General features: G+C 37.3%; 1 protein-coding gene and 1 non-coding gene across 5 annotated transcripts in view; one reads left to right on the forward strand and one right to left on the reverse strand.

Moving 5' to 3' along the window:
* Window positions 1-20,310, forward strand: part of unc80 (unc80, NALCN channel complex subunit) — a 1,852,146-nt gene that overhangs the window by 1,540,741 nt on the left and 291,095 nt on the right. The gene's annotated exons all lie outside the window — the stretch shown is intronic.
* Window positions 996-1,067, reverse strand: TRNAH-GUG (transfer RNA histidin (anticodon GUG)). Its single transcript has one exon. It is a non-coding gene; the product is annotated as a tRNA-His (tRNA).

Raw genomic sequence — 20,310 nt, forward strand, 5'->3', positions numbered from 1 at the left:
CCAAATTTTTTGGCAAATTAATGCAAAAGAATCTAATAACTGTTTGCCTTTTCTTGACACATCAGTCACCTTTTAGATAGATCACATCTTTTTACATTTACAGCACACAGGAAGCCAACGCACACAGGAAGATATCTACATAAACAATCACATCATTATCCTGCCCAACAGTATGGTATTTTATAAACACTTACACACAGAGCCAGAGCAATTTGTTCTAATGATACAGCTCTTTCCACAGAACTTAAATATTTGTGCCATGCTTTCTTGGCCAATGACTATAATTCCTACAAAATAGATGAAATACTATATAACCCCATTACTTCTCTCTCCTTTAATACACAAGAACAAAACAACATTACCATTCCTATTCCCTATGTCAGAGGTATATCAGAAAAGATAGCCAAAGTACTAATAAAACATGGCCTTCTCATCTTATTCAAACGGCATGTTAAATTATTATTCTTATTATTATTCAGGTCTCCATGTAGTCAAAAGACTCATCGTGGGAGATTCTTCCTAGGAAACACAAAGTCTGTCATACCACTCCTTGAATTCATTAACCGTTCTTGCTTTCACCACTCTATCATGCAGTGCATTCCATGATTTAACCACCCTTCATGCAAAGATATTGTTGCATACTTTTTATGTTCACAGCTTCCATTTGCAACTTCCAGGGATGGGCCCTTGTCATCACTCCTTCCTGCTGTTCCACCAAGCAAAAGAACTCCCTAGTGAAAAATGGTGCTTTTATTATTATTGTGACACCTCCAGGGAATCCAAGGACTCATCATCGAGGAGGGTACCTGCTCTCTCCATCTCCACAACTCAATCCACTAACTACAACAAATGGCAACTACACCAACGTCATCTATCTCCAACCACCACCACTAGTATCACAAACATCCATGCCTGTGCCCGGATTCAAACATGCAGCCTTTTGGCTAGAGAGCGGATACACTAACCACTCGGCCAACCAGGCCGGCTAAAAAAATTGCCGTGCCCAGGATTTGAACCTGGGTTATTGCAGTCACAATGCAATGTCCTAACCACTAGACAATCATGGCTAATCAGGAATACGACTTTGCAACTAATTAGCTACTCTGATCCACTCTTCTAAGGATAAACTTTATCCTCTAGCATATCTGGAGTGTATAAAGTTCCTTTTGACTTGGCCTACTATGGGTAGACAGGAAGATCTGTTAACATCTGCCTTGGAGAACAAAAAATACATTCACTACCATTATTATGGTAAGTCAAGACTGGCAGACCATGCTTTGGACTGTATTAGATGGAAGAAAACCAGCGTGCTATTTAGAAGTCGTTACAGATCAGAAAGATTATATTTTAGAGTCAGCCATGGCTATGAAGAATTCTCTTAACCTGAAAAAATATGGTTGCATTAATTTGCCAAAAATTTGGGAGACTGTTATCTTAAGATCAACTCCTATATAGCTGTAATACTTCTTTTTTTAAAACATTAGAGGGTGCCAAATTAGGACTGTAGATCTTTTGTTCGTTACAATTTGAATTGTTTCTTATTCATTGCTCTGTATAAACTACAACATGCTGCTTTGTGCTCTTAAGATACTTGACTGGTATATGTGGATGCCTGGAGTGTGTTTGAGGAAAGAGAGGAGTTGTATGCGAGAGACCGTTTACATTTGAATGAGGAAGGACGTAGGCATCTGGAGAGATTGCTGTTCTGAACGAGTCAGTGTGTCCCAGGGAGGATGATAGCAGGGGTGGTCTCTTGTGGGAATGGATACTTGGGAGAAGGGAGACAATGTCAGGTAACACTGAGTCCAGTGGAGTCCAGAAGAGATAATGCTGGGTATAGAAACAATGGCATTTATATGCTTTATATTAATGCCAGGAGTATCTGGAATAAGGGAGAGGAATTGGTGGCGCAGATAGCATCAGCCTGGCCAAAAATTATTGCGATCACTGAGACGTGGTTGACAGAAGGGGATATAACAACAGGAATAGAAGTCGCTGGGTATAGCATTTTTCGTCAGGATAGGAGGGGAAAGCGTGGTGGTGGGGTACTGCATATGATAAGTGATGACCTATGTCCTCTAAGAGTGGAGAATTTGGAAGGAAGTGAGACAAATGATTTTGAGAGCGTATGGTGTGAGGTAGAGGTAGGCAAGACAGGATATTTAGTGGGGTGTTGCTACAAACCCAGGAGCACAGAGGATGGGGACCAGGAGATGTTTAGACAGCTAAGTTTGACAAGTGCAAGAAGAATGATTGTTATGGGAGATTTTAACTTCAGTAGTATAAATTGGAGAGATGAAGATGCATGTAGCAATAGGGGAATGGAATTTCTAGAATTCTTGAGGGACAAATGTCTTAGGCAACATGTAACAGAGGGAACAAGAGGTTCAAAAATTTTGGATTTGGTTATAACATCAGAAGAGTTGATAATAACTGAGTTGACGTCTCTCCCACCAGTTGGAGAGAGTGACCATATGGTGTTGACTTGGAAAATGAATAGACATGCAGGAGTATCAAAGAAACGGGAACTTATGTGGAATTATAAGGCAGGTGATTATAATAGTCTTAGACGTCAACTTCGGGAAGTTTCATGGTATAGAAACAATGGAAGGCCGGGATATCACCAGTGCATGGGAAATTGTGAAAGAATATTTGTTATCAGCAATGGTAAGTTGTATACCACGAGTGAAGAAGAGAACGCAATTTGGAGTAAAGTGGATGACAAACAATATTAAACAGGAATTGCATGCGAAAAAGAGGCTATGGAAGAGATATAAGGAGATAGGTGAAGAGATGCATGAGGAATATAAGACACAGGCCAGAAGAGTGACTAGTGTGGTAAGGAAAGCGAAACTGGAATATGAGAGGAGATTGGCCCTAAGATCCAAAGAAAATCCTAGGGAATTTTTTAGCTATGTGGCCAGTAGGAGGAGAAATGACTGTGGAAGAATGATATTGTGGGATAAAAATGGGAATAGAGTGACTGATGCAGAGGACATAGTGGAATTGTTCAATGAACACTTTATTGGACTATTTCATCCTAGAGGAGTCAGTTTTAATGCTAGAGGGATAGGACTGGTACGAGGTCTGGAGGTACAGGAGGAGAGTGTGTTTCAGATACTGAGTACTCTGGATGTCAGTAAAGCTGTGGGACTGGATGGTATTTCGCCATGAGTTTTGAGAGAATGTGCTTGGGAATTGACAGTACCTTTAACGTGGCTTTTCAATGAAAGTCTGGCTTTGGCAAAGGTGCCCAGGGAATGGAAGGAAGGTAAGATAGTGCCATTGCATAAGGGTGGTAACAGACTGGAAGTGTCTAATTATAGGCCAGTCTGTGTGTCATCAGTATTTGTTAAGATCTTGGAGAAAGTAGTGAGGGACTGTGTACAGCATTGGGCAGATGAGGGTAATGTTATCTGTGAGAATCAACATGAATTTGTGAAAGGACGCTCTTGTTTTAGCAATATGCTAGCCTTTTATAATAAAGTTACAAGAACATTAGATGAGGGAAAGGCATATACTGCAATTTTCTTAGACTTGGCGAGGCTTTTGACAGGGTGCCACATGATAAGGTGATATTTAAGTTGCAGCAAATGGGTCTGGATGTCAGATTGGTCAACTGGATTCAGGATTGGCTGTCTGATAGGTATCAGAGAGTTATGTATGGTGGAGCAGTTTCCAGGAGGCAGAGGGTTACAAGTGGGGTCCCACAGGGCTCAGTACTAGGACCTATATTGTTTAACCTTTATATCAATGACATAGCCAGTGGATTGCAGGGGAATATTCAGTTGTTTACAGATGATGCGAAGCTGGGAAGGATTATTAGTAATAGTGCAGATGTGGTAGCCCTGCAAGAGGATTTAAATAAGCTAGATAGATGGGCAAATGAATGGGGGTGTCAGTTTAATGCAGCAAAATGTAAGGTCTTGAGGTTTGGGAAACATCGATGGGATGCTGCATACTGGAGGAAGTAGGGGAGACAAGAGATCTGGGGTTGATGATTGATAGAAACCTGAAGTTTAGGGGACATATTGCAAAGGTGGTGAAGGTAACACAGAGGATTGCTGCTATTATGAGAAGGACACTGACCTGCAGAGATAAGAGGGTTATCATTCCATTGTATAAGTCTCTGATCAGACCACACTTGGACTATTGTTCTCAGATTTGGTCCCCAGGATTTGAAGGGTATAAATTAACTGTGGAAAGGATACAAAGACGGATGACAAAGATGGTTTCAGGACTGTACAAGGATAGTTATGAGGATTGTCTGAGAGAATGTGGACTGCAGAGTTTGGTGGATAGAAGAAGGAGAGGTGATATGATTGAGACTTTTAAACTGTTGAGAGGTGGTTACAGGGTTGACACTGGGGAGTTCTTTCGCTTGGTTGATCAGCGGGAAGGAGTGATGACAAGAGGCCATCCCTGGAAGTTACGAAAGGAAGCTGTGAGCAAGAGGGTGAGGAGTGGTTTCTTTGTGTGGAGGGTGGTTGAGCCGTGGAATGCATTGCCTGATGGAGTGGTGGGAGCGAGAACGGTCAGTGAGTTTAAAGAGTGGTATGATAGACTTTGTCTTTCTCAGGGGGGACCTCCCCTCAGTGAGTCTTGACAGACTTTATGTCTTAGGAAGGACCTCCCTCGATGAGTCTTTTGACTCCTTGGAGGCCTGAATAATAATAATAAAGATACTGATTTGAAATTCTGACAAATATAAGTCTGTCAATAAACGTCTTTTTTTTTTTTTTTTTATAAAATAGTTCGTTTGGTGTTGTTAATACTATTAAAATAAGTTATGAGTAACGTTCAATACCTAAAATTGTTTGTTAGATTGTTCCTTTTTTTTTTCTGTTTATCCTCAATTTTATGGATTAAATCATCTTTTCTTTTTGATGATCTAGTGTGGATATTAAGTTATTTCAGATGTCTTGCTTTCTTTTCTGTTTCCTCTTTTCTGATTTCACCTTGTATCACATATTCATATGTTTCATTTGGTCTTATATTTGTTCAGTTGTTATACTGGATTCATTATTATTAATTTTAACTAACGCTGTTTCATCTGTATTTCACTGGGAAAGTGACTTCTGCTGTTCTAGAATTTCTTGTACTAATTTCTGACTGATATTGTTGCATACTTTTTGTCATTTTACCAAGTATAGTTGTTTGTTAAGAACTCTCTTTAAAAGACTGAATTCGAAAATCTGGAACAATGCTTGCACTGTTTTGCCGAAAAAGTTCCAAAAAGACAAGTAGTAATGCAGTGTTCAGAGGTTTTGCATTTCGGACAGGGGGTTGAGGTACTGATTAGCAATATGGCCAATCTTCCCCAGTCTCCATACATTTAAAACATTTATCCTTCAGGTCTTTGCTGTCCAAGTTATCATATGAACTGAACTGCAGGAACTATCTCTGCACCCTGGAATAGTTCACCATAATTCAAGTTCTACCGATGTTGACAAAATTTAGTATGGGCATCTACGTGTCTATGATTATTATTACTACACCCTCCATAATCAGCAGACTCATCGTGGGAATTCATTCAACCATCAATATGTTTATCGTATTGTATCTTAAAATCCTTAACACTCTTCATTCGTTTGCAACATATTACGGTAATGCATTCCATTCACCCACAATTCTCCATGTAAAAAATCTATTCTTCACACTCCCTCTTCACCGCACTGTTACATAACTTCAGTTGTGGCCTCTGGTTCTTCCCCTCTCACCTTCTACTCTTTTCAAATCCCTTCTGGATTAATCCAATAAAATCCCTTTACTACCTTAAACATCTCTATTATATCACATGCTTTCCTGAAATCCATCAAAGTCTTCAATATACATACCTTCAAGCTCTCTTCATATCCAACATTCCAGAGCCCTGAAGTTGTCTTAGTCACACATCTCTCTACTCTCTCCAGTGTTTTCACATCACACTGAAAACCATGTGACCATATTTGAACACAATATTCCAAGTGTGGTCTGACCAATGCTTTATACAGTGGCGCAACTACCTCCTTATCTCTACGTGTATTTCTTATCATAACAGCAATACAATGCGCAGTCTTTGCAAAACTTGTAATATGCCCTCTAAACTTCAAAATACTGTCAACCATCACTCCCATATATCGAATCTCATCTACTTCCTGTAGTACAGTATACCATCATTATAATATATAGCCTTATATTTCTGTACTCCAAATTGCAATGCCTTGCACTTATTAATACTAAAACTACAACTACAAAAAAACACTCATTTGTCCAAGCCAAAAGTCTATTCAAATCTTCCTGAAGGTTAACATGAGGTGTGCTACTTATAATTCTCCCCAACTTTGCATCATCAGCAAACATCTGAAGATCTCAAGTCATTCCATGTGAACTATCATTTACAAACAAGTTATCCTCCTTTTTTTGAGATACTGCTCCATACACAACTTGCTGGTATTGTTCAAGAAACCACTCTCTCATTCATCTAACCAGTATACTATTCATTCAATTTTTCAAGTGTTTTTGAGTTGGCTTTTTTCATAGAATTGTGCTTTATAATTTTCATGCTTGATACAGTTGTCCTTCAGTAGTGTTTGTTGTGGAATTTTGTTTGTTTATTTGTATTATTTGTATTACATGAGGTGTGCTACTTATAATTCTCCCCAACTTTGCATCATCAGCAAACATCTGAAGATCTCAGGTCATTCCACATCAACTATCATTTACAAACAAGTTATCCTCCTTTTTTTGAGATACTGCTCCATACACAACTTGCTGGTATTGTTCAAGAAACCACTCTCTCATTCATCTAACCAGTATACTATTCATTCAATTTTTCAAGTGTTTTTGAGTTGGCTTTTTTCATAGAATTGTGCTTTATATTTTTCATGCTGGATACAGTTGTCCTTCAGTAGTGTTTATTGTTGGAATTTTGTTTGTTTCTACTGCTTCTGCTTTCCGAAAATGACACCTGTAAAGAAATACACTTATGTGGCATGGAAAGCTTGGAGAAGGAAGATCAAGTTTTGCCCTGCATTTTTCCCAGTGGATGCATTATGAGTATATGCACCAAAAAATTTGAAAGATTTGCAAATTGTTGAAGCAAACCAAAAGAAGGTTTGCATTAATATGGGTGAAAAGGGTGCTGATAGGTTAGAGCATTTTGAAATAGGAGTTAGCATTGGAACAATAGTAGGAGAGCTTAGGCAAGAGTTGGAGAAAATGGAAAGTGAAATGAATCATCTGGAAGATGAGATTAAACTCCTAAACAAGAGGTTGGCAGATGGAAATGAGAAGGATGAAGTTACTAATTAGAAGAGGGACAAAGGATAATCATATATTATAGTATAGTGACTCAATCATTAGAGACGTCATGACTAATAAAGTGCAAAAAAATATGCTTTTTTGGTGGATTAATCAAACAGATAACTAATGCTTTGCAGAGAGGGAAAGAGCAGACATCGGAATTGGTTGTAATAGTAGGTGCGAATGACTTAGTTGGAGAAAAAAGGAATATTAATAGAAACTTAAGGAAATTTTTGTGGGAGGTAAAGGATAATAGTACTGTTGGAAAAGTCATTAGTGTGTTGCCAAGATATGACAAATATGACTTGAGAAGAAGAGCAGAGATAATGAATAGCAAGAAGGCTGAATTATGTGAAGCAAAAGGGTTTCAGTTTGTGAATCTGTGGAGCGAATTTGAAGGAAAGCTAAAATGGTTTAAAGTTGATAGATTGCATTTGAATGGGTTTGGTGTTAGGCATTTCAGAGAAGGCACAAAATCATAATGTTAATGAAGCTAAATGAGATTGAAGTGGCAGGACAATGTTATAGAATGAATAAAAGTGAAGATGAGACAAGTATGTTTGGCAATCAGGATCAGGGGAAATGAGGATGGTCTGACTGAAGAGAGAGGTTAGGAATAGTGGCTAGAGTAGAGAATGCTGGTGCTGGTGGAAGGGCTTCAGAGACAGAGGAATTGTTATGTATATATGTAAATGGAAGTAGTATTCATAATAAGAGAGCTGAGTTTGTTGCATTGATTGAGTCAGTATGCTGATAGATAATCAGTATAAGTGAAACATGGTTGTCTGGAAAAAGGAGATAGCATACAGGAACAAGAAGAGTGGGTTTTAGGAATAAATTTCTTAAGCTACATGTGACCGAAGCAATTAGAGGCTGTAGTGTTTTGGTTTTGGTGATAACTTCACAGGATGTAGTTATTAATGAGCTATTGCCATTCTGCCAGTTAATGAGAGCAATCATGAGGTACTTGTTCAGAAAGTGATGAAGCAAGAAACAGTTACTTGCCAAAAAAAGATACATTTGGAATTATAAAGTGGGTGATTTTGTGAAGCTCTGTAGTCAACTGATACAAGAAATGTAGAACTGCATTCCAAGAGTTACATGAATATATAGAGTAGGAGTGAAATGGATGAACAGTGAAATCTAGCAAGCTGTGTTTGAAAAGAAAAGGTTATGTATGGGGTTAAAGACATATAGTGGTGATCAGATCCATAAACTGTATGAAATGCATACCAAAAGTTCACAAGCAAGATTAAAAAAAAAGAAAGAAAGAAAAGGTGCTGTATGAGAGAAGACTGATTGGTCAGGCCAAGATTAATTTAAGGAAATTCTTCCATTATATTGCAAGCAAGATAAAAAGTAATAATGGCAGGTTGACACTGGTGGATATTCATGGCAGCAGAGTGACCATTGCAAGGGATATAAGAATTACTGAATGACTACTTTATCAGCATAATAACATACTGGTGTAAATGATTCTATACAACATGTAGAAGGGAGTTGAAAGTTTTTGCACTTGGTTATACTATAAATTAAAGATGTCAAGAAATTATATTCTTGGTTTACTCCTTTATCTAACTGTAAACAAACAAAGTTTACATGTGAAGTAACTTCATGACTGGGAAACCCGTATATAGAGGCTAATGATTTCACATTAATTGCCTTAGTATCCCATAATGCAAAGTATATCCTTACAGACATGTATAATGCTATGCATTATGGGCAGGCTCACCACTCAGACTGGTTTCGACTTTGATTAAGGTGAAAAGTAAAGAGTGCTCATCATAGGCCTAGAGTAGTTAGTACAGTGGTGCAAGAGACCCTGATAGTATTAGGAGAAAGAAAAGACAGATAGTATGAGAGATAGAGAAAAGGCCTCAGCTCTTTTATATCATCATATAGCCAAAGGCTATCAGTTTTCCTTTTTCACCAAGCTCATATAGATGAACAACCAAAAGACCAATTGAAACTAAAACATAAGTGCATTGGATTGGAGACTGGCTATCTGATAGGTATCAACAAGTTGTGTATGGGGGTGCGATATCTAGGAAAAGGAAAGTCACTAGTGGAGTGCTTCAGGGGTCTGTTTTAGGACCATTACTATTTAACTTGTATATTAATGATATTGGTGAAGATTTGGATGGAGATAGTCAGTTGTTTGCAGATGATGCAAAGTTGGGACGAACCATAAAGAGTAGTGAAGATGTTGTGATCTTGCAGGAAGACCTGAATAAATTGAGTGATTGGGCAAGCAAATGGGGATGTGAGTTCAATGTTGCAAAATGTAAGGTTTTAAAATTTGGAAAACAAAGATGGGATGCAGAATTTATGCTTGGTGAGAATATATTGTTGGAGGTAGAGGAAATAAGAGATCTGGGGGTGATAGTGGATAAGGATCTAAAATTTAGGGGACACATCGCCAAAATTGTGAAGACAACACAAAGACTTCTGGGAATGATGCAGAGGACACTGACGTGTAGAAGTAGGGAGATTCTTGTTCCATTGTATAAGGCTTTGATTAGGCGACACATGGACTATTGTGCCCAGATTTGGTCACCGGGTTTTCAGAAGGATGAAGAGATGTCAGAAAGGGTCCAAAGGAGACTGACTAAGGTAGTTTCTAACCTCTGGAGTATGAGGAAAGATTGAGAAGACGTAATATGCAGAGTCTGGTGAACAGGAGGAAGAGGGAAGATATGATAGAGACCTACAAGTTGGTAAGAGGTTGTTATAAGATCAATGGTGGAGAAGTTCTACAGAGAATAGTGGGAGATCAGGGGAGAACCAGAGGTCATCCCTGGAAACTGTATAAAGGGGGTGTGAGTAGGGGAGTTAGAAGCAGCTTTTTTCGTGCAGAGTTGTGAATGATTGGAATGCCTTGCCTGAGAGTGTGGTATCTGCAAGGAGTTTGAGCATGTTTAAGACACGGTATGATGAGATGTGTGTGTGATAAAAGGACCTCCCAGATGAGTCTTTGACTCTATGAGGTCTTGGGAAATAATAATAATAATAAAACATAAAGTTGACTGATACTCAGGTGGTTAGCATTATCTGAGTCAACTGCCTTAAGTTGGCCTTTTATGCTTGGGATTGCTCTCCAGTCATCACTGTAATTGACTATAAGACCACATTGAATTAAGAGGAATGGAAACATTTAAAAAAACCTGTAATAGCAAAAATAGACAGAATTTTATCTTCTACTGTTGAATATTGCATAATGTGGGTGATATACACCATCTAGTGAAAAATTTGATATCTCCTAGAATGCTTCTTTCTAAATACAAAAATCGTCTGACTGAACAATAAAATTTCCACAATAAAATATTATATGCATTTAGATGTCATATTGCTGGTTTTCAAATTCATGTTTCAATCTAACTAACTTTCCATAAATAGTATTTTAATTCATTAATTATAAAAATCAAATTCTTTTTCCATTGATGACAGGTGATAGAGCCTCCATAGCTCAGTCAGTATAGACAAAGCCCTTTGGTCAGAAAGACCTTGGTTCAATTCCCATCAGTGATGTGAAGAACCTTTATCTGGTCTTTTTCGACAAAAGGTGAGTTAGCTGGTCTCATATGGAGGTAGGGGATTTTTTCACCCAGAAACTCGGGTTTTTTTCCCCCCAGAACAGGCAAACCAGCCCCCTGAACACACATGGATTACAGTCATGAATACGTCCCAGCAATATGCCAGTCCCAAGCCAAGATAAAATTGGGGATTGGGGAAAGCAATGGTGAACTACCCTGTTAAAAAAATCTCACCGGGAACACTTTGTGGGCAATGCCTTCAAAGTCATCTACAGTCGCAAACAACTGAAAGGGAAAAACCAAGAAGACAGGTGGTAGGCACTACAAAAAAATAACCTGTTCGGTTGTAAGTAATAACTTCAAATAAGTTATGAAACAAAGTGTTGCAATCAGTGCCAAACTGGAAGTTCATGGCAAAAGAGATTAAAGATTTCTTTATACCAAATTTTACTTTTTTCAATGGAAAGAATGTCACTGTCTTAGAGTTAGTGTTGTAGTATTCAGGAACAATCTCAGCTTTTCGACCTTTATCATCATTTATGGTAATGGGGATGATGAAAACTCAGATAATACAGGAGAAGGTTTGCAGATTTGTGATTGGTCTGCAATATTTTATGAATTTTTGAAGTTGTATTGCTTAAATAGCAGAATTTTAAGATTGGAAGCCCAAATCCTCCATGCTTCTTTGATAGGTAAAGAAATTCCTTTTGAACTTCTTGGTATCAGCTGGACTAAAAAAATTGCACAGGTTTACTACTACATAATTGCTTTTCTTCAGCTTCTGTGATGTCTGTAATATTTATTATGTACAACTAAGCAGGAAAGATTATGGTTTTGAGTACTATGGCTTTAGAAGAAAAGGACGCAGATATATGGACACAGATGTGTGGAGTTCCAGGCCGAGCAGTAGAGTTTAATCTGTTTCTGCTACATTTTTCTGCTATTTATTTATATGGGGGTTTTCAAAACAATTTCAGTCTCCAGCTGCAATTATGCATTGGGCAGCATATAAATATGATTCCAATTCCTGGAAGAATTTTTGTCTAACTGTTCCATTGGATGGAGTATAAAAATTTATAAACTTTATTGCGCTAAACCTTATTATACATCCACAGTATTTCCAGTCTATCATCAAGATTCTCTCTTCTATATCCCTTTGGATATTACAGAATGACCCAAGGAGGGATGGGCAAGAATAAGAACTCCTACTGCAACCTGTTAAATCTTCCAAAGCTCCAATAAGAATGAAGTGGATATCTATCTGTTAAAGTTTTTATATCTTTATATCTGCAAAAAGTATGTTTCTTTGAGAAACAAAAACCTGATATTATGGCATAGCATAAGTTTACATATACAATGGTGCCGTGGTTAACAACGGTAATCTGTTCCAGGATTACCGTCGTTATCCAAGGCACGATTCCCATAAGATTTAATTGAAAATCGATTATTTGTTCTGGCTCCTCCCCACAACCATAGTACAAATTAAAAATGTAGATAAAACTCATTTAAAATGTCATAAAAATATGGTAAATATCATATATTTATTATACAGTACACTGTATGTATTTGCTACAAAACAATTAACATTAATAAAATGAATTGTTCATAAAAACAGTTTTGAATTATCAATCTTCACCAGATGGACAATTGGGCTCACTTCGGAGATTTTTGACAAATGGACCTGTAAAAAACACGTCTAGGGTTGTTTGCTTCTGCCTCTTTTTTAAAATGTTTCTCAAGCATGGACTTTTCATTAAATAGATCTGCAGTTCTGATAACCTCAGATTTGTTTGGATTCCATTTCATAGCAACATTTTGAACTTCCTCCCACTTTGCCAAAACATTTTTGATTTCAGCAGTCGTAATTTGTTCTTTCTCTCCATCCTCATCTTCAGATGAAATTTCCATTTCCTTTTCTTCACATTGCTGCTTGAAAATTTCTTTTAGCTCGTCAGTAGGCAGTTCTCGGTCATGCATCTCCAATAATTCTTCAACATCTTCTTCCTCTACTTCCAAGTTAAGATCATGAGCAGTTGCCACAATATCCTTTACCAATTTGTGTCATTCATCTGAAGTTTCTTCATTACCAAAGGAAGGACACAGTTTCCTCCATGCTACTTTGAGACATTTCATTCTTACTTCTTGCCAAGCCTTTACAATTAGCCTAATTGCTATGACAATGTTGAATTCTTCCTTCCAAACTTTTCTTAGGGTTATGTTGGTAGCCTCACACATTTCAAAACACCTGGTAAAAAGTGCTCTTGTGTAATGTTTTTTAAAATTTGCAATTACCAGCTGATCCATAGGTTGAATCAGAGATGTAGTCTTGGGAGGAAGAAAAATCACCTTGATAAAATCTAATTCCTCTGGTAGCTCTTCTTGTATGCCCGTTGGATGGCCAGGCGTTATCCAAGGTCAAAATGGGTTTTAGAGGCAGATTGATTTGCTCAAGATAGGCTTTGACAGTTGGTCCAAATACTTCACGAATCCAAGCTCTAAATTCTATTCTTATGACCCAGGCTTTGTGTTAGACTTACACGAAACACCGAGATTGGATTTAGAGACATTGATTGAACTTTATGAATGCTCGGGGATTCTCTGAGTGGTAGATTAACATTGGTTTTACCTTGCAGTCTCCACTTTCATTTGCTGCTAAAAGCAATATTAACCTATCATTCATTGGTTTATGCCCAGGAAGTGTTTTTTCTTCTTTTGTGTTAAATGTCCTGTTGGGCATTTTCTTCCAAAATAACCCAGTCTCATCACAATTGAAGACCTGCTGAGGTAGGTATTCTCCTTCTTCTATGATTCTTGTAAAGCTATTGACAAATTTATCTGCTGCTGCTTTGTCAGCACGAGCTGCCTCTCCTTGTCTGACCACACCTATGAATTCCTGTTCTTTTTTTAAAGTTGTCAAATCAACCTCTCTACCTTTGAAATCATCATCATCTACCTCAGAACTTGATCCCAAAGTCTTCTTTTTCAAATCTTGATAAATCTGTTTAGCTTTCTGACAGATTGCATTTTTGAGATGTAGTATCGCCTGCCATTTCTCCTTCTTTGATCCAAATTAGTAATAGATTTTCCATTTGCTCAAAAAGAAGTCCTCTGACATTCAACCTTGAAGTTCCCTTAGCAACCTTAGCTATCATAAGTTCTTCTTTCTTAGCCAAAATGGTTGATATTGTAGAACGACTGGTTTCATATATTATTCGAGCTAGCTGCATAACTTTCACACCTTAATGATGTTTTGCTATAATTTCTTTCTTCTGTTCAATAGAGAAAATTTTTCTGTTTTTTTCCCCCTCACTAGCTTTTTTTTTTGGGACCCATTTTGTCACAAGGTAAAAACAATTCACTCTATAAAAAAAAAAGATACGCAAAACATGGTATTATTACAAATTGTACAACACTAAGAAAAGGGATACAAAGAACACATCGTCACCTGAAAATAAAAGTAAAAGTTCAAAAAAAAATCTTTTTGAAATAAAAGTTAACAGCTAAATTCGAAACCTGCAATTTTTGACTTAGTGCATTTTGCTTGTAAGGTGACGATATTAGATACATCACTTACATAACATACACTGATTAGCAGCTGATAGATACAACGATTATTATACAGATGAGATTTGATTTTGCCTTTTGATGGCGAACGAACAGTGACACGCACCAGCCGATTTATTGTCTATATGAATCAACACATAAAAAATAAATGCTTAAATACTCATTTTCATTGTAAAACGCATTTATAACCACAAATTTAAAAATAAAGCACAGTACACTACAAGAAAAGAAACAATAAACGGAAAATGTAAACAGCAGGCTATGATGGGTCAAACATATCTGAGCTTCACAGCTATGCCACATGGCTGTTCTCTATTCGACAATGTCTTCCCGCGCGTGGCTGAATGCGATCGGAAAATTCCGGTTTTTTAGATTGGATAGAGGTTCACATAATCTAGAGTCGTTAACCAAGAAATTTTTTTCTTACAGCCACTCGTCGTTAACCAAGTACGTCCTTATCTGAGGCCGTTGTTAACCAAGGCACCACTGTAGTTTCTTATTTAATTTGCCTGTGGAATTGTCATATATTTAATGAGGCAATGTAGAAAGGAGATGCTATGATTAATGAAGTCTCACTTGTAAGTCTTTAACTTCTAGATTTTGGATGAACCTGATGAGCTTTTCAATCTATGAAGGAGCAATTGTGTAGCTTGCTTCTTGTAAACTGTTTTCCAGTTTTTTTTTTCCAGTTGCTTACCATTATTTCAATTTCATGCCTATTGTTTTTGATTTGGGAGCAAGTTATTTTCTTTTCATGTAGATGATAAATGTACTGAGAAAAGTCTGAATCAATAAATTTATTATATTTTCTTTAACTGTATCTCTCACACTCCTTTTATTAGCATGAGGTGGTTCTTCATAGTCCATAAATTCTTCTGAGCCTGAAGAGTTTTCATTTGACAATCTGCAACCTTCTCTATCTTTTTTTCTTTTAGATGTAGTTCCTTTTTTTATTTATTTTTTTGTTTGTTTTTCCTCAATTTTTTTTAAAATTCATCTTTCCTTTTTGATGATTTTGTATGCATATACAAAATCTTTCAGTTACTCGCTTTTCTGTTTCTTCTCCAGTTTCTCCTTGTAGAACAGTTTCATATTTTTTCATTTCATCTTGTATCTGTTTAGCTGTTATACTAGGTAGGTTTATTATTGGTAATTTCAACTGATGTTGTTCCATCTATATTTGACTGAGAAAATGGTTCCTTCAGATCTGGAATTTTGGGGCTAATTTCTAGCTGATTTGGTCACACATTTTTTGTGATTTTTCCAAGTGTAGTTTGTTTAAAAGTGCCATCTTTACTAGACTGACTTGGAAGAGTGGTTAACTCTTCATTATGCCTCTCTGATATATATATGGTGTTCTAATTTTCTCTACCAGTGCTCCAACTTTTTCAGTGAAAGTTCGAAATGGACAGGTATTATCGCAGTATTCAGAACTTTCACATTCCTGACAGGGTTTGAGATGCTGAATAGCGATATGTCTGATCTCCATGCAGTTGAAATATTTAGATTTGTGGCAGTTACCACCCAAGTAATTGTATGTACCACAACACAGGCACTGCCTTTGTACTCCAGGAAAGTTTACCATAACTCGGTTGTATCGATTTTGACAAAATTTGGTACAGGCATCTTCATATCGATTAATATTTACTTTGAAAAAAAAAAAAAAAAAAACAGTGCTAGTGAGGACAAAACGTTTTGTCCTCACTAGCACCAGTAAAATAAAATCAAAGTGAAAAAAAAAACAAAGGAAAACCAAACTACTATCTTGCTGAAAACCAAGACATCATCAGTGGGAGCCAGACACAGAAGTGACACTATTGATGAAGATATGCAGAAGCTGTATTTCCATATATCCTTTGCAAAAATCACTCTGCTGACATTACTATTCACCAGTATCAACCTTATTTATCCTCTTGCTTGCAATATATCAGAAGAATTCCTGGAATTTATCTTGCTTGACCTGATCACCTACTCACATCTCATACTGCATCGTTTTCTTTCTTTACCTTATCACCTTCTTAGCCTGCAATTTATACTCCTCATGGATCTGATTTTCACCAGTTGTCTTGTTCCTCCTCCTTGACATTTTCTTTTCAAACAGAGCTTTATTTTATTGTTCATCCATTTTACTCCTACTCTATTTACTTCCTTAACTCTTGGTATACAAGTTATACATTGCTTGTATACAGTTATTCATTGCTTGTGTCAGATGCTGCTTATGAATTCCCATGCACTGTCAACATCTTTTTCTACACAGTTCTTATTAATGCTATTTGTCTACAGAGCTTTATATAATTATAATTATTATTATTATTACCCTAAAACCCCATTTGGTCAAAGGCTCATCTAGGTGGTCCTTTCATCATACCATGCCTAAAATATCCCGATGAAAGATGATTTTTTTCCTAATGCAAACCGTGTCTTTTCTCAAGAATTTTTTTGTCTAGTCTGGTTAAAAGATCAGAATAATATTCCCTGGTTATTGTTTTACCCTTTTCAAGATAATTAATAAACAAAATGCCTTTAGCATCCCAAAACACAATGCCATTGTCTTCTTTGGCCCTCCCCGAACAACCAGCTTCTGTCCACTGTTTTGACTGCCGTTGGATTCTGGTGTGTATTGGTGAATCCAAGTCTCATCCATGGTAATTAATCAACACACAAGATCAGTTTTATTCTTGTTAAAATGCTATAAGCACTGTCCAGAGATTTTCATGCAAGTGCATTTTTGATCTGCTGATCAAAAATGCACTTCTGAGCAAGCGCTGTACCCATCTTGCACAAGGCTTTTTTGTTTGCTATTCTTCATGCAAAATATATCCTATACATTCTTTTGAAATGCCTTATAGTCTCAGCAATTTCACGCACTTTGACTCACCGGTCATCCAATACTATATCTTGCACTTGATCAATGATTTCTGGTATTGTTACTTTTTGGACATTCTACACGTGGATCATCTTCAAGGCTGGTCTGCCACGTTTAAACTCAACAGCCCATTTCCTAGTTGTCAAAAACGAAGGAGAAGGGTGCCTATAAACTTTTATGCACTTCAAATGAATTTCTTTTGGCATTAAACCTTCTTTTACAAAGAATTTTATAACTACACGATACTCAATTTTATCCATTTCAAGGGATACAGACAACGCTTTTACTTCAGACAGCTGTATAAAACAAACTACTTGATAGAATGACTTGCAATTTCACATGGATGCTTATGACAGATGTACCAACTTCGAAAAAAAAAATCTTGCCGATAGAGTTGCCATCTATGGTCGAGGCCGAGAACGTTTCAGACCACCCTCATAACTAAGTAGATTACTAAAACATGACCTCCCTTTAGCAAATCCATGTTGTCATCTCATTTCAGGATCCTGGTTCTCACCAGCCTTGCCAACACCTTAACCCCAATACCTAACACACAGATAGGCCTATAATTTGATGCTTAAATTCTATCACCTCACTTATGAAGCTGCACAATCTTGCCCTCCTTCCACTCCTTTGGAACTCGACCCAGTACAAGACTCATATTATAAAAGAAATGGCAACGCAGATGGCAACTTCCTGGCACACTCTTTCAAAATATGTGGTGATATATTATCAAGTCCCACAGCTTTATTAACATCAAGTTTGCTCATTTCCCCATATACACCTATTCCTCACTTACAGTCAGTTTCTCCTCCTCATCATCAACTGCTCTCAAACTCTCCATGATTTCACATCCACAAGAATGAAAGACCTTTATGATCTGCTCATTAAGTACCTTCACTATATCTTCTGCAGCAATTGTTTTTATACCATTTTCTATCCAGTCAGTGTCATTCTTCCATAATCATTCTTTTTTTTTTTTTGCTAGCTACAGGTATATTGGAAAAGATAGCCAATGTATTGATGAAACATCGCCTTCGCACCACTTTCAAACCTCATGTCAAGCTGGCAACTCTGATCTGCTTGCCTAAGGATAAATTTCACCCTTTAGTTCAAAAGAACTCCCTAAGATTCTTTTTGTTGTCATTAGGTAACTGCTGCTCATACTTCACTTTTGCTACCCTTACAAACCAATTCACACTCCTTGCCTGTTCTTTGTAATCCTTATGGAATTGATTATTACCACTCCTCTTATGCTGCCTCTATAATACCGTTTTCCTTGGAATCACATGCTTGATTTCTTTATTCATCCATTTCACACCTACATTGTTTAACCTTCTGATCCTTGTGATACATCTAGATAGTTCGTGAATATTCCCCAAGATGCATTGATCTTTTTTCCAGCTAACTCCTCATTCCATGTTACACCTGCAAGCTGTCTCCTGAGCTCTTCATAATCACCAGCCTTGTAGTTCCACATATACTCTTTTCTCACAAGGTCCTCACACTGCTGGCAACCACCAAGGTAATTCCATGTCTTTTTGGTCACTCTCACCAACTGGAGGGTGAATTGAAATCTCATTTATAATTACATCCTCTGATGAAATAATCAATTTCAAAACCCTCAATTCTCGTGTGCCCTCTGTTACATATAGTCTGAGGTAGTTGTCCCTCAAAAACTGAAGAAACACATTACTAATTATATTATTATTATTATTATTATTATTATTATTATTCAGGCCTCCATGGAGTCAAAAGACTCATTGTGGGAGGTCCTTACTAAGAACATAAAGTCTGTCAAGACTCATCAAGGGGAGGTTCCCCCTAAGAAACACAAAATCTATCATACCACTCCTTAAACTCATTGACCGTTCTCGCCCTCACCACTCTATCAAGCAATGCATTCCACGGCTCAACCACCCTCCATGCAAAGAAACCACTCCTCACCCTCTTGCTCACAGTTTCCTTTCATAACTTCCAGGGATGGCCTCTTGTCATCACTCCTTCCCGCTGTTCAACCAAGCGAAAGAACTCCCCAGTGTCAACATGAACTTATTTAACTTGGGATATTACATCCCATATTGTTTCTTAGCCGAATAAGAAACTCAAAGAGTTTCGTGCCGAATATAGAAACTATATAAAGTTTGGCGATTCCAAGCATAAGCAAATACCTGGATAGTGCAGCACCTGACCCATTTGGTAGTGCAAGCTGAGGCAACTCAGCAAGAGTGGAGCAAGCTCCAATCACTATTCTTGGTATTTACCCATAATGTGAACTTAGCAGCTCCTAGAAGCTAAGTTCACATTATGGGTAAATACCAGAATAGTGATCGGAGCTTGCTCCACCCTTGCTATGAGTTGCCTCAGCTTGCACTACCAAATGGGTCAGGTGCTGCACTATCCAGGTATTTGCTTACGCTTGGAATCGCCGAACTTTATATAGTTTCTATATTCAGCATGAAACTCTTTGAGTTTCTTATTTGGCTAAGAAACAACATGGGATGTAATATCCCTTAACTTAAATGAAGAAACAGATTTTCTTTACTTCCAGTTGCTGTCTCATCATTCCAGTCTATATTATCGTAATTAAAATTGCTCATAATGAACTTCCTTTTCTGATTTGTTTGGCTAATTTGATTATATATTTCATGGTCACTTCCATCAGCATTACCAGGTCTATAGCAACATCCGACCAAGTATTTCAGTTTATTCACCAGTATATCACACCATACTGCCTAAAAACCACTGGCATTATTTCCCACTTGTATCTCTACCTTTTATGGACATAACTCTTCTTGGTCTATTATCAAGAGCACCCCCCCCTCTCTCTCTCTCCATTTTACCCTTTCTATCTTTACAAAAAACATCATACCCTTCCATCTCTATTCCTGTCAGGATGTCTTCCTCATCCAACCATGTTTCACTTATTCCAACAATTCTTGGGTGAACAGACTTAATTAATGCAACCATTTCATTTATCTCGTTTCTTACACTTCTAGCATTTGTATGCAAACATAGTAGCTCATTTCTGGATCAATAGTTAGTTCCACTGACACCACTTAT

This window comes from Typopeltis vanoorti, chromosome 14 (genome assembly GCF_054136105.1).
Source record: "Typopeltis vanoorti isolate ZY-2024b chromosome 14, IOZ_Tvanoo_1.0, whole genome shotgun sequence".
NCBI lineage: Eukaryota > Metazoa > Arthropoda > Arachnida > Uropygi > Thelyphonidae > Typopeltis > Typopeltis vanoorti.